Here is a 15,978-nt window from a genome sequence, read left to right as displayed (position 1 = left end):
GCTCTCTTCCGCCGCTCACCGACTGGACTCTCGCTCTCTCCGCGCTGTTTATATCCCCGCTCTGGTCTCGCTCTCTCCCGCCGCTCACCGACTGGACTCTCGCTCTCTCCGCGCTGTTTATATCCCCGCTCTGGTCTCGCTCTCTCCCGCTGCTCACCGACTGGACTCTCGCTCTCTCCGCGCTGTTTATATCTCCGCTCTGGTCTCGCTCTTTACCGCCGCTCACCGACTGGACTCTCGCTCTCTCCACGCTGTTTTTATCCCCGCTCTGGTCTCGCTCTCTCCCGCCGCTCACCGACTGGACTCTCGCTCTCTCCGCGCTGTTTATATCTCCGATCTGGTCTCGCTCTTTACCGCCGCTCACCGACTGGACTCTCGCTCTCTCCGCGCTGTTTTTATCCCCGCTCTGGTCTCGCTCTCTCCCGCCGCTCACCGCTCTCAGGTCCACTACCGCTCTGCAGGAAAAGCAAGGCAAAGCAGCACCTCCTTCCCCCACTTTACCAAACTCCCACACGTACCGAACTCTCAGCACACTGTGTTGTCCTCACACCGTGCTCTCCGCACTGACAGGCCCCTGTATTTCTACAGTTGAGACTCAGATAGACAATGTGAACCGGATTACCCTCATCCACTAATCCGGTAACTTCTTCAAAAAACTCAAGCAAGTTTGTGAGACACGACCTTCTTTCCCGGAAGCCGTGTTGAGTATCTCTAATGGCTCCTTCTTTTTCCCCGTGATCATAAACAGCATCTCTTAGGATCCCTTCAAGCATCTTCCCTCTGATCGAGGTCACACTGATGGGCCTGTCATTCCCTGGCTATGATTTGTCCCCGTTAATGAAAATGGGAAGTACGTGAGCTACCTTCCAATCTCAGGGAACAATCCCTGACTCTATTGAGCAGTTGAAGATACAGCCAAGGGGCTCACAGAGCACCCGTCCCATCTCTTTAAACACCCGGGGGTGGATATTATCTGGACCTGGAGCACAAAGTATTTTGAGATTACATATTTTATCCAAGATCACATCCCTTTCCATTTTAATATTTATGATGCTATTGTCGACAGCACATCCCACAGCTGGAATCTGAGCATCATCCACAGGAGTGTAGGCTGATGAGAAATAGTCATTTAACAGCTCTGCCATGGTCCGGGAATCTGTCCTGAACTGTCTTTCAGTGGCCCGAAACCATCTTTAATGGTCTTCTGACTCCTGACGCAGCTGGAAAAGCTTTTACTATTATTAAAATTGTGCACCATCTTCTTTTCCAAAGATCTCTGAGCTTCGCTAATGGCTGCTTTTGTCTCCCTTGATTGTGGGTGATATTTGTCCCAATTCTCCTGTGAACTGAATTCATCCTGGCCTGACCTGAGTTAAATGTAAGACAGTTCGGGGAGTCAGGAATCATTCACCACAAGACCTCCACTGACAGGTAAAACCCCAGACGGTTCCTTAGTAAGGATTCCTCTGGTTCCTCGGCATATATTTGTCAGGATACTGAAACCCAGCTTTCTTACAGTCCACTCCTGGAGGCCCCACTCCCTGAGCCTGCAACCTTCAGCAGGGTCAGTGGTAGAGTTCCGCAGCAGGAGTGATCCCAGAGTAACTGTCGGGATCGCCCCCACCCTGTGGATGGTCCGGGTCGAGTATCTTTCGTTATCCTGGTGTCTAACACAAAGACATCAATAAAACAGGGAATTCTGGAAACACACTGCAGGTCCTTCTTTACCGACAGATCAAATGACTGTTGTATAATTGTACCAGCAGTTAACAGGCTCATGTGAATTACCTCTTCTGCTATTTTATTGCACGCTTTAACCCACTGATTTTAAATGGGTTTATTTTCGCCTGCCTTAAATGGTGGACTCAGGACTGTCACACAAACAATTTAAATCTTCATAGAATAATTACCAGTTATTTTTAGACTGGAGACTTAAACCTGCCGTTTCACTTCCAGTCAGGAATCGATCACAGTTTTACACCAATCTCTGATTTGACAGCACTTTTCCAGCATTCACCATTGTCCTTCTTGACTCCATTGGAATGGACCCTTCTGTGCCGTGCCGAGGAGATCTGAACCATGAAAGAGAGCGGCTGGGACACATTTCTTACACGCAAGATGAACCCGCACGGCGACTTTACTGTCAGTGAAGAGAGACGAGAAAGACCAAAGTGCCGTTTGCCCCTCTCAGTGTGGCCCTGAAGGACTGTGTCCAGGCTGAAGTTCAGTTCTCACCGGACGATCCTCCCCCCAGATTGTCCTTTCTGGGATCCAGCCAGGTGATGCTAAACACTCAGGTGGGAAAGAACAAAATCAACAATTAAGTGTTTAAAACAAAGCTAATTTATTTAACAGATATCCAGAATATTAAACTCCAGCCCAGTTATAGGGGTTATTAACATCAGCAGAAACAAACCCCAACAGTCAGAATGAACATGGTTCAGTCCAGGATGGGATTAACAGCAGAATCCAACCCCTGCAGTCATATGTGAACTCGCTGGTGTCTCAGCACGTGTGATGACTGAGTGAATCCCTTCCCACACACGGAGCAGGTGAACAGTCTCTCCCCAATAGGTGTGAGTTGATGTGTCAGCAGTTCATTTCTGCTTTTGAAGCTCTTCTCACGGTCACTGAGTTTAAAGGTCACTCAATAGTGTGAACAAGTTGATGTCTCAGAAGGAGGAATGAATTAGTGAATCCCTTCCCACACACGGAGCAGGTGAACAGTCTCTCCCCAGTGTGAGTGCGTTGGTGTTTCAGGAGATCATTTGTGCTTTTAAAGCCCTTCTCACAGTCAGAACATTTTAAAAGTCTCTCCCCAGTGTGAGTACGTTGGTGTGTCAGCAGATTCCTTTTGATTTTATATCTCTTCTCACAGTCAGAACATTTAAAAGGTTTCTCATCAGTGTGAACTCGCTGGTGTGTCAGCAGGTTGGATGACTGAGTGAATCTCTTCCCACACACAGAGCAGGAGAACGGCCTCTCCCCAGTGTGAACTCGCTGGTGTATCAGCAGGGTGGATGACTGAGTGAATCTCTTCTTACACACTGAGCAGGAGAATGGCCTCTCCCCAGTGTGAACTCGCTGGTGTTTCAGCAGGTTGGATGACTGAGTGAATCTCTTCTTACACACGGAACAGGAGAATGGCCTCTCCCCAGTGTGAATTCGCTGGTGTCTCAGCAGGGTGGATGAACGAGTAAATCTCTTCTTACACACAGAGCAGATGAACGGCCTCTCCCCAGTGTCACTGTGCTGATGGCTCAGAAGTATGTTTCTGCTTTTAAAGCTCGTCCCACAGTCAGAGCATGTAAAAGGTATCTTATCAGAGTGAACTCGTTGGTGTGTCAGCAGGTGGGATGACTCAGTGAATCCCTTCTGACACACGGAGCAGGTGAACGGCCTCTCCCCAGTGTGACTGCGTCGATGAATTTCCAGCTGTGACGGGTAATTGAATCCCTTCCCACAGTCCCCACATTTCCACGGTTTCTCCGTGGTCCGGGTGTCCTTGTGTCTCTCCAGGTTGGACGATCAGTTGAAGCCTCGTCCACACACAGAACACGTGTACGGTGTCTCCCTGCTTTGAATGGTGCAATGTTTTTTCAGGCTTTGGAACTGGTTAAAGCTCTTTCCACAGTCAGTGCACTGGAACACTCTCACTCGGGTGTGTGTGTCTCGGTGCTTTTCCACTCACACTGATGTTTCAAATCTTTTCCCAAAGACAGAACAGACAAACATTTCTCCTTCCACATTCAAAGGCCAATGATATTCAGGTCCTGATTAATCGAGTGACTCTGTCAGATCTTGACGTGGTCTTTGGTTTGAGTTTCCTGTCTGCAAATCCACCCCTTCAAATACCCTGTAAAAGGAGTTTACAAAAGTTATCACTGTAAGTACAGGAAACAAATTTAGAACAGACAATTCTAGTTTCTATGGAACATTCTTTCCTCTCTTGTTCCTCAAAGCTATAAATCCCCATCCCACACACTCTCCCTCCTCCCTGTGCTGAAATCCAAACCCATCGCATCATCTTTCAGTGGTGCTAAACCATGAGTGAAAGGGTGAGAGAGTGAGCGTGAGAGAGTGAGCGTGAGAGAGTGAGCGTGAGAGAGTGAGCGTGAGAGAGTGAGCGTGAGAGAGTGAATGTGAGTACAGCAGTGGGCTCGGTGTGTAGAATGAAGTGGGGCAGGTGGATCATGTTTCAGTGGGGCAGCAGTGATCATAATCTCATTGGGTTTAGAACAGTTATGGAAAAGGACAAGGGACAGTCAAATGTGAAAATTCGTAACTGGAGGACGGCTAATTTCATGAGTTAAAAAGGGATCTTGTCCAGGTGGATTGGAATAAAAAATTGGCAACAAAACAGTAATTGAACAATGGGAGGCCTTGAAGGAGGAGTTGGTTTGAGTACAGAGCAGAAAGATTCCAACGAGGAGGAAAGGAACGGCCTCCAAAGCTCGAGATCCTTGGATGAATAAAGGTGCAGAGATCGTTATTCTTCACTCATTTACAGACGCTCCCTGACCGATCAACATTTCTCCTTCATTTACAGACACTCCCTGACCGATCACTATTTCTCCTTCATTTTTAGACGCTCCCTGACCGATCACAATTTCTCCTTCATTTACAGACGCTCCTTGACCGATCACCATTTCTCCTTCATTTACGGACGCTCCCTGACCCACCATCATTTCTCCTTCATTTATAGACACTCCCTGACGGATCAGCATTTCTCTTTCATTTACAGACGCTCCCTGACCGATCACTATTTCTCCTTCATTTTTAGACGCTCCCTGACCGATCATTATTTTTCCTTCATTTACAGACGCTCCCTGACAGATCACCATTCCTCCTTCATTTACAGACGCTCCCTGACCGATCACCATTTCTCCTTCATATGCAGACACTCCCTGACCGATCACCATTTCTCCTTCATTTACGGACGCTCCCTGACCGATCACCATTTCTCCTTCATTTACAGACGCTCCCTGACCGATCACAATTTCTCCTTCATTTACAGACGCTCCCTGAGAGTTCCCAGTTCACACCGCGCAGGCGCAGGGCCGCGTCCTTTTGTTGAGAGTTGGTCCGGAGCGAAACGGGAGAAACCGGAAACCGGCGGGTAGTGAGGGGGGATAATGTTCACTGTTTTATATTCGGGTCTGGGGCCGCACTCGGGGTTTGTGAAGCCTGAGCCTGGGCCTGAGCCCGGACCCGGGCCCCGGGGTTTATTGATCCTCTTGCTCCGATCCTCTCACCTGCACCGAACGCGCTCCTCCCGCAGCCTCCACTCACCGCGCATGCTCAGGACACACTGCCTGATCATGAGTCACTATTGCGCCTGCGCACTGTGCTCCTCTGATTCAGATAGGGCACAATCTCTACCGCGCTGCATGCTGGGTGCTACAGCCGCCATCGCTTATCGTACTGTACGATAAGCAAAAACATTTGAAGCAGGGAGAGCGCGTTTGGATCAAGGATAATGAAATAAACTGAAAGCCCAGCCCTTCGTGCCATTTAAACCGGCACAAACACACGGCATAGAAGCCCCCCCCCTCCCCCCCCCACACACACTTTGGTGAACTCCAGAAAATATTTTATTCGGTAACTTGTATTAATTTCGTTTTATTAATTGTTGCAACTGACGGGTTCAATTAATGTTTATTTTCCAACTGCACCTCAGAACCGTCAGTTTCTCCATTAATCCCGCCATGGTGATTAACGAGATATCCGGCCCAAAAGGAGCAGCAGGAATTTATTGCAATTTCCTGTAACGAGTGGGGTGCCACAGCGATCAGTGCTGGGGCCTCAACTTTTTACAGTATATAATAATGGCTTGGATGAAGGAACAGAGTGTCTTGTGGCCAAATTTGTTGATGATACAAAGATAGGTGGAAAAGCAAGTTGCGATAAGGACACAAAGTGACTGTAAAGAGATATTGACAGGTTAAGCGGATGGGCAAAAATTTGGTAGATGGAATATAACGTGGGAAAATATGAAGTCATGCACTTTGGGAGGAAAAATAAACAAGCAAAATATTATTTGAATGGAGAAATACTACAAAATGCTGCGGTACAGAGGAATCTGGGTGTCCTCGTACATGAAACATAAAAAGTCAACAGACAAGTGCAGCAGGTAATCCGGAAGGCAAATGGAATATTGGCCTTTATTTCGAGGGGGTTGGAGTGTTAAAGCAGGGAAGTCATGCTACAACTGTACAGGGTGCTGGTGAGACCACATCTGGAGTACTGCGTACAGTTCTGGTGACCTTATTTAAGGAAGGGCATACTTGCATTGGAGGCAGTTCAGAGAAGGTTCACTCGGTTGATTCCGGGTGTGGAAGGGCTGTCTTATGAGGAAAGATTGAACAGGTTGGGTCGATACTCATTGGAATTTAGAAGAATTAGAGGAGATCTTATTGAAACATACAAGATTCTGATGGGACTCGACAGGGTAGATACTGAGAGGTTTTTACCCCTCATTGGGAATCTAAAACTAGGAGGCATAGTCTCAGAATAAGTGGTCGCCCGTTTAAGACGGAAATGAGGAGTAATTTCTTCTCCCAGAGGGTTGTGAATCTTTGGAATTCTTTACCCCAAAAAGCTGTGGAGGCTGAGTCATTGAATACATTCAAGGCTGAGTTCGACAAATTTTTGATTCGCGAGGGAGTCAAAGGATTTGGGGAAAGGGCGGGTAAGTGGAGTTGAGGTAAACATCAGATCAGCCATGATCTCATTAAATGGCGGAGCAGGCTCGAGGGGCCGAATGGCCTACTCCTGCTCCTATCTCTTATGATCTTATGGTCTTATGGTAAATTGACTGCAGGGATGAGAGAACAGTTGGTCCTCCAACCAATCGGAGTGTGTGAGGGGCGTGAGTTGCGGCACTGAATGGGCGGGTCTGAGCCCAGATGACCCCATTGTCTGAAGCATCATTTAAAAAAATAATTTATCTTAAGCTCCAGGAGCAAACTCGACCTTTCTGTTGTGGCTTGAAACAGATGAAACCAGATGTGGTGGAGCAAACATTTCAACATTTGTTGGATAAACACATTAATTAAGAATAGCCAACATGGATTATTTGAGATAACTCGAGTCTACCGTTAAAGGGAATGTAGTGGATGTTGTGTAGATGGATTGTGAAAAGGTGTTTGATAAGATGCCGGACAGGAGGCTTGTTGATAAAATTAATACTCACGGTATTAAAATGAATGTGGCAGTGTGGATAGGAAGTTGTGTAAAGGGCAGAAAACAGAGCGTAGTGGTTAATGGATGTTCTTCAGACTGGAGGGATGTAAACATTGGTGTCCCCCAGGGTCAGTGTTGGGACCATTGCTCTTCTCAATACAGAGAATGATCTGAGCTTGGGTATGTGGGACACAAGGTGAAAATCTCTAGATGACGCCAAAATTGGCAGCGTGGGGAACTGTGAAGAGGAGTCAGTGACTTCATTGTGACGTTCACAGGTTCGGAAACAGGCAGCTGAAGTTTAATGGAGAGAAATGTGACGTGATACATTTTGAGAGGAAGAAAAATGAGATGAAATGTAAACTAAATGGTCAAAGTTTTAAAGTAGAGGAGCAGGGAGCCTTAGGGGAGGAAGGTTCTAACCAATGCATTGTCTTATTAATTAACAAGTCTGAGAGTCAGCAACTTTAATACCTTATCAAGAAATATATGAGCAAATTCTCTTTCCTCTACCGTACCAGAGTAAACATGCAAGTCCCCCGTGTACACGAGATGATCCCTCTGGATGGAACCTCAGGCGCCCTGAGCTTGATCTCCGGTGTCTCCAGTCCCGACTGCCCCTTACATCAGTATCCGCTCACTTTTATACACTGTTGTGACCCATCCCTGTCACTGGAGCTGGAGCTTCCCGAGTCTGTGGTTTACAGGGACACATTGCTTGGTTCCCAGCAGTTATTTTTCTTCAGTAGCGTTCTCATGACCCCGAAACTATCCTGCTTACTGTTAATTAGAATCATAGAATCATAGGAATTTACGGCACAGAAAGAGACCGTTCGGCCCATCGTGTCTGTGCCAGCCGAAAAAGAGCTGTCCAGCTTAATCCCACTTTCCAGCTCTTGGTCTGTCGCCTTATAGTTTACAGCGCTTCAAGTACATACCCACGTACTCTTCAAATGCGATGAGGGTGTCCGCCTCTACCATCCTTTCAGGCAGTGAGTTGCAGACCCCACAACCCTTGGGCGAAAGAATTTCTCCTCAGCTCCACACTAATCCTCCTACCAATCACTTTAAATCTATGCCCCTGGTTACTATCCTCTCTGTGAAGGGAAATGGGTCCTTCCAATCCACACTAGGCCCCTCATAGTTTTGTACAACTCAATTAAATCTGCATTCAGCCTCTTCTGTTCCAAAGAAAATATCCCCAGCCTATCCAATCTTTCCTCTTGGCTAAAATTCTACAGTCCAGGCAACATCCTTGCAAATCTTTCTTGCCTTGTATAAAATGTCTGCTATTTGAAAGTCGTGACATTGATCAAAGTCCGCGTTCCTTTTTCTTGCCATTTCTGTCAAGATTTGGAAAAGATCTGTTACCTGACACTTTAAATGTTGCCGACCTTTAACTGTAACTCACAGTGTCTGAACAGTCCCTGTTATCATTGGACTTTTATGTATCTTCTTGTGCTCCATCTCCTTAACAAAACAAGCTGATCACAGCAATGTTTTCTTCAAATGGAATCCTAGTGTAAAAAAATGCACAATTTCAGAGCGAAGCAACATCTGCAAGATTGGTGGGAGATGCGACTGGAGATAACGGGCCTGGGGCAGTGTGAACATCTCTTGAGCATTAAGATATTCTGTATCCGAAGAAGCAGGGAGATGAGGTCGTTGTGTCAATTTATCCTGGTATCTGCAAAATCCATCGTCTCTCAATGCCCAGCACCATTCTTCCCCTCTCCTCATTTCCAGTTGAGGTTTTTTTCTCGTTAAGTCTCTGTATTTACTTTGAACATCTACTTCACCGGCATGTGGAGGTGCAGAGGAAGCTCGAGATAAAGTAGTGACAGAAACAGAAGGAGATGGCAGGTGATGGCAGAATCTTGTGTGTGTCAGTTGCTTCATGTGAGACATGACAGCCCTGCGTTGCCTTGTAAATTTCCGTGGAGTTTCACTGATTCGGTGCGTGCGTTTTGGAAATGGAAACAGTTGCACCAGCAGCTTGTGGTAATATTTCCCCTCACTGTCCATTTCATGTACCTGCCGACCCGCACTTGGTGCTGTCGTTGTCAGAAAAAGGCTTTCATGTTCTAACAGTAAATTCCATTTTGTGCGAGCAACTTGTCTGGGCGAAAGTGACGTGAGTTTCAAAGGGACAAGTCGGAAAGGCAACGTTGGTCTGTTTGCTTTAATGAAAATTGCAGCGGATTCGCTGGTGGTTTAGTGCTGAGGATTCGGCGCTCTCGCCGCCGCGGTACCATGTTTGATTCCCGATCAGGGAACTTGACTTTCCTGGTGTGGTTCAAAATAGCACCAACCAAATTCCCCCGACTGAGCACAAAGCTCGCTCCTGATCAACATGAGTAATTTCACCGCTCCTGCCTGAACAGCCAGCAGCCCATCATTCTTCAATTTTACAACCCATAAGAGCGATACACAATGCACTTTCTTGCCTTCTGTAAAATGCCTCCTGTTCGAAAGTCGTGTCGTTGATCAAAGTCTGCATGAAATTTTCGTGCCATTTCTGTCATGATTTGGAAAAGATCTGCTGCCTGACACTTTAAATGATGAAGAACCTTTAAATGTAGCTCACAGTGTTCGAACAGTCACTGTTATCATTCGCCTTTGATGTATCTTCTTTTACTCTATTTCCGGAACAACACCAGCTGATCACAGCATCGTTTTCTTCAAATTGAATCCCAGTGTGAAAAAATGCATAATTTCAAAGCTAAGCAACGTGTGCAAGATTGGAAGGAGAGTGCGAGTGGAGATAATTGGCTTGGATCAGCGATCTCTTGAGCATTAAGACATTCATTATCTGTAAGAAGCACGGAGATTAGATTTTTGTCGAGATTTATCAGAGTAGAAAAGAAGCAGGGAGTTGAGATCCGTTTGTCCATTCATCCTGCTATCTACAAAATCCTTCGCCTCTCAATGCCCAGCATCTTTATTTCCAACTCCTTGCTCTGCAGGGAAGTCTTGGTTTCATTAATTCTCCGTGTTTGCAGCAAACATCTAATTCACCTGGCAGATCTGGCCTTGTCTTCCAGTCATAATACGTGCCATCGTGCTGACATCATGTTAGCAACTCAAGATAAGCTGTCTTATGTTGATGGAATGCATTCGAGCCAGTTTTCTGGATCAATATGTCGAGGAACCAACAAGGGAACAAGCTATTTTAGATCTAATATTGTGTAATGAGACTGGAATAATTAGTAATCTGAAAGTAAATGATCCTCTGGGGAAGAATGATCAGAATATGATAGAATTTCAGATTGAGTTTGAGAATGATGTCGTTAAGTCCGAAACTAGGGTCTTAAATTTAAACAAAACCAATAACGGAGTTATGAGGGGTGAGTTGGCTGAGATGGTTTGTGAAATTAGATTAAAAATATGATGGTAGATAATCAATGGCGAACATTTAAAGAAATAATTCATAATTTCTCAACAAAATTACATTTGCTTGAGGATTATAAACACCACCGGAAAAGTGGAGCAATTAATGATAGAATTCGGGTAAAAGAGGCTTATATTCTTCCCAAAAAGAGTAGTAAGCCTGAGGATTAGGAGGGTTTTGGAAATCAGCAAAGGATGACCAAGAAATTGCTAAAATGGGAGAATATAGAAAGAGGATAAACCAGCAGGAAATGTAAAAATGAAATGTAAGAACTTCTACAAGGGAATTAGGGGTTACGGGGAGCGGGCAGGAAATTGGACATGAATTTAGATTTGAGGTTAGGATCAGATCAGCCATGATCTTATTGAATGGCGGAGCAGGCTCAAGGGGCCGATTGGCCTACTCCTGCTCCTATTTCTTATGTTATTATGTTCTTAAGAATGTTTAAAGGAAGAGATTAGCGTATGTAAACATGGGTCCTTGGAGACAGAGACAGGAGAATTTATATTGGAGAATAAGGAAATGGCAGAGACGTTAAACAAGTATTTTGTATCTGTCGTCATAGTAGAAGTTACAAAAATCATACCAGAACTATTGGGGAACCAAGGTTCGAATGAGAGTGAGGAACCTAAAGCAATTAAGATTAGTAATGAAAAAGTACTGGAGGAATTAATGGGACTAAAAGCTGACAAATTCATTGGCCCTGGTGGCCTACATCCAGGGTTTTAAAAGAGGTGGCTGCAGAGATAGTGGATGCATTGGTTTTATCTTCCAGAGTTCCCATGATTCTAGAAAGGTCCCCATGGATTGGAAGGTACCAAAAGTAACCCCGCTATTCAAGAAAGGAGGGAGAGAGGAAACAGGGAACTACAAGCTATTTAGCCTGACAATAGTAGGAGGGAAAATGTTCGAATCTATGACGAGGGACTTGATAACAGGACACTTAGAAAATCATAACATGATTAGGCACATGCAACACGGTTTTGTGAAAGGGAAATCGTGTTTGACAACTCTGTTAGAGGTTATGAGGGTGCAGATAGCAGGGTAGATAAGGGAGAACGAGTGGATATAGAATATTTGGATTTTCAAAAGGCAATCGATAAGGTGCCACACAAAAGTTTGTTAGACAAGAATAGGGCTCATGGGATAGTGGGTAATATATTAACATGGATTGAGGATTTGTTGATGTACATAAAATAGAAAGTCGGAATAAACAGGTCATTTTCGGGTTGGCAGGTTGTAACTAGTGGGGTGCCGTGAATATCAGTGCTTGGGCCTCAGATATTTACAATCGATATTAATGACTTAGATGAGGGGACCGAGTGTAATGTATCCAAGTTTGCTGACGATACAAAACTCGGTGGGAAAGTAAGCTGTGAGGAGGACGCAAAGAGGATGCAAAGTGATACAGACAGGTGAAGTGAGTGGGCGAGAAGTTGGCAGATGAATTATAACGTGGGGAAATGTGAGGTTATTCACTTTGGTGGGAAGAATTGAAAAGCAGAATATCTTTTCAAAGGTGAGAGACTGCGAAATGTTGGTATTCAGAGGGATTTGTGTGCTCTTGCACACGGATCACAGAAAGTTAACATGCAGATGCAGCAAGCAATTAGAAAAGCAAATGGTATGTTGCCCTTTATTGCGAGGTGGTTGGAGTACAAAGATAAGGAAGCCTTGCTGTAATTATATCGGGTTTGGTAAGACCACATCTGGAGTACTGTGTACAGTTTTGATCTCCTTACCTGCGGAACGATACACTTGCCTTAGAGTGGATGCAACAAAGGTTCACTCGATTGATTCCTGGGATGAGAGGGTTGTCTTGTGAGGAGAGATTGAGTAGAATGGGCCAATATTCTCTGCAGTTTTCAATAATCAGGTGATCTCATTGAAACATATAAAATTATTAGAGGGCTTGACAGGGTAGATGCTGGGATGCTGTTTCCCCTTGCTGGAGAGTCTAGAGCTAATGGTGATAATCTCAAGATAAGGGGCCGGCCATTCAGTACAGAGATGAGGAATAATTTCTTCACTGAGAAGGTTGTGAACTATTGGAATTCTCGACCCCAGAGGGCTGTGGATGCTGAGCCATTGAATAGATTCAAAACTGAGATAGATAGAATGCTGGACACGAAGGAACTCAAGGGATATTGGGACAGGTCGGGAAAGTGGAGTTGAGGTCGAAAATCAGCGATGACCTCATCAAATTGGCGAAGACTGGATGGCCAACTCTTGCTCCTTTCGCTGATTTTGGTCCGCTGGAAAAGCACAACTTTTAAAAGTTTTCGCCTGAACAGGGACTTGAACCCTGGGCCCTCAGATCACTACCTGCTCTTTAAAAGTCTGATGCTCTACCGACTGAGCTATCCAGGCTCGCTGTTGGATTAGTTTCCATCATACAGATTCATGGTCGGACTCTGAATTATCCCTGTCGATGTCGAATTCGGGGGAGTGTCCCTTTTATCGAATTTTCAGCAACGTGTTGAGGAGAATCCTTGTTTCTGTTGAATATGATGAAAGAAACATGGACAGCGAACTCGTGATTTTGCAATTCTTCTTGTTTGTACAAAATGTCTTGTCATTCGTTAGCAGCAATTAAAAAAATACTTTACCCAATGGCTCCAAAGCTAAACTTGTTCCACACGGGAGCTGGAAAAGGCCTCTCGACCTTTCAGCCGATCAACAATTGAAAGCGGAATAATTTCACCCGTTGCACCGTGACACCAGGCAGCAGATTTGCCTCCCGAATTTTCCCTACACGACACTTCAAACCGATCAATACCTGCTTCACTGAAAGAAGAATTGTGTGTTTGGTTCTTTCGATTGAAAGATGTCGTGCCGGCCGCTTTACCATTTCAGCTGTCGCCAATTGCCCCCTGTCCCTCCTTTTAACAAATAAACTCTCACCTGCTATGGCAAGACGGGAGACCAGAGGAGCCTCAGTGCCCACATGGGGACATGAACCGGTTGTACCTTGAACTCCATTCGAAATGTTGAGCAGTTTCATCTACTTTCGATGGCGCTGGAGCTCACAACCCCAGCATTTCTCGAGCGTATAATTATTGTGGAAGTAACGCGCGCTGACCAATTGCGCCACTGGAGCCGCGCACGGTCTGTGTCACCAGTGCTCGCATCAAACAGCTTCATCCTCGGTCTCTCAATTATCGCTTCCTGATCTTTCCCACACAGAAGCCTCCAGCCAAGAGGCGATTCGTTAAACATCCGCAGTGACCGTTAAAAGCCGTGGCATCGGAAACAAAACCCCAGACCATCAGAACTTTTAATTATATTGTTATTATTATTAACTTCAGGAGAATTATTTTCATGCTACTTTGAGGAATTGGAGAAATTGGGAGCTGAAACTAAGAAACTCTCTCTGGGCTGTCGTTGATTGAAGAGATGGGCGTTATTTCATTTGAAAACCGAGACTCGGAACTTTCTGATGGAGAAGTGTGACAGAAGATTGTGGTTCGTGGCAGTTGCCGAGGAGATCGAGAGGAGAGGGAGAAAAGTCAAAGTCACAGCTGTGACAGCTCAAGTGCTCCGCTTATCTGTAATATTTAAAAAGTAATGTACAGTACAGGACAAAGCGATTTAGTATCGGTTATCAAAATATTAAAGTCCAGGGTTCAAAGGCGGATTCGTAAAAAGGGAACGGATTTAACCGCCAGACCGAAATCATTCCACATGAATCTGAAGCGTCTTGGGGAAAACGGCAGTGCGAACTGTTATGTTCGTGTCATGACTTGAAAGACCCTCCAATTACCGACAGTATCTTTGATCGAGTTGTGCAGCAAAACCGTGATAGAAGCCGCTTTGCATTCGTCAAACGTGTCGGTGACGATATTGAGGTTGAAAAGGGTCGATTTCAATTATTTGAAATCTCACCACGTGACCCGAAGATTGACCGCAGAATCGAGTTTTCCCTGTAAGTCCTGAATTGAAGGAAAAGGCGCAACAAGCAGGTCGGAGAAATGAAGAGCAGAAAATGTGGATGAAACTTGCACGAGTGAAAATCCATCTATGTTGGAAGACTCAGTCCCCAGTGGTGGAGAGGATTGGGATTTCAAGCTGCTTCACAGCTCACACACACATCATTGGTTCATTAAATCACCTTCAACAACTCGAATACATCATCACTTAATCTTCTGTACACAAGGAAATACAAATATTTTCTATTCAACTTGTCCACATAATTTAACCATTTTAGCTCCGGTATAATTCTGGTGAATCTGCGCTGCACCCCCTCCAAGGCCATTATATCCTCCCTGAGTTGTGGTGCCGAGAACTGAATGCAGGACTCGAACTGTGGTCTCATCAGAGTTTATATAACTGTAACATAACCTCCACCCCTTTGAATTCCAGCTCCCTTAAGATAAAGGCCAAATTTCCATTAGCCTTTTGAATTATTTTTTTGTAACTGTCCACTGACTTTTCATGATTTCTACACTTGGACCCGTAAACATCTTTCCTCTCTACAGTTCATAGTTTCTCACCAGTTGGAAAATATTCTCATCTATCTTGCTTATGTCCAAAGTGGATGACCTCACACTTTCCCATATTGAAAGATTGAACAGTCTACGGCACTTTCCATAGAAAATAGAAGGCTGAGGGTGACATGAAATAGGACTTTAAGATTATGCAAGGGTTTGAGAGGTCAGAGGTATTTGCAATTTTGTGGGGTGGAGTCCAAAATTGGGGCCATAAATATAAGATCGTCACATTTGATCCAATATGGCATTCAAGAGAACCATATTTACAATGAGGCTCGCTGGAATGTGCAACTCACTACCACAAGGAATAATTAAGGCGAAAAGCATGGATGCATTTACAGGGAAGCGAGATAAACACAGGGAGGAGAAAGGAATATTCGAGTTTGCTCATTGGGTTAGATGAAGAGGGGTTGGAGGAGGCTCGTCTGCAGCATTAACACCGGCATAGTCTAGTTGGGCCGAATTGTCTGTTTCTGTGATGTAAATTCTATGTAATTCTATGTAAGCTTCATCTGCCACAGTTTTACCAACTCACTTCATCTATCAATTTCGCTTTGCAACTTTATGCTCCCATCTACATTACTCACTGTGTCACCTAACTTGGTGTCGTCGACAAACTTGGATATATGGCTCTCTATTTCTTCATTTGGTTCATTTATACATATAGTAAAACGCTGATGCCCCGGTACAGATCCCTGGGGGACACCATTAATCATATCCTGTCAATTTGAACACAGATCCATTATCCCTACTCTCTGTCTCCTACCTCCAAACCAACTCACTACCCATGTCAATAGGTTGCTTTAATTTCCATGTGATCTCATTTCTGTTAACAGTCTCTTATGTGTTCGCTTATCGATTGCCTCTGGAAGTCAATATACATATAACACCCATAGACACTGCATTATCTAC

General features: G+C 44.9%; 1 non-coding gene across 1 annotated transcript; it reads right to left on the bottom strand.

Annotated features, from left to right (window-relative positions):
• Positions 1-12,859: 12,859 nt before the first annotated feature.
• Positions 12,860-12,946, bottom strand: trnak-uuu (transfer RNA lysine (anticodon UUU)). The gene is given in 2 exon segments: positions 12,860-12,895; positions 12,910-12,946. It is a non-coding gene; the product is annotated as a tRNA-Lys (tRNA).
• Between the last annotated feature and the right edge of the window lie 3,032 nt (positions 12,947-15,978).

This window comes from Heptranchias perlo, chromosome 20, assembly GCF_035084215.1.
Source record: "Heptranchias perlo isolate sHepPer1 chromosome 20, sHepPer1.hap1, whole genome shotgun sequence".
Taxonomy (NCBI): Eukaryota; Metazoa; Chordata; class Chondrichthyes; order Hexanchiformes; family Hexanchidae; genus Heptranchias; species Heptranchias perlo.
This window is presented reverse-complemented; position numbering and strand designations above follow the sequence as displayed.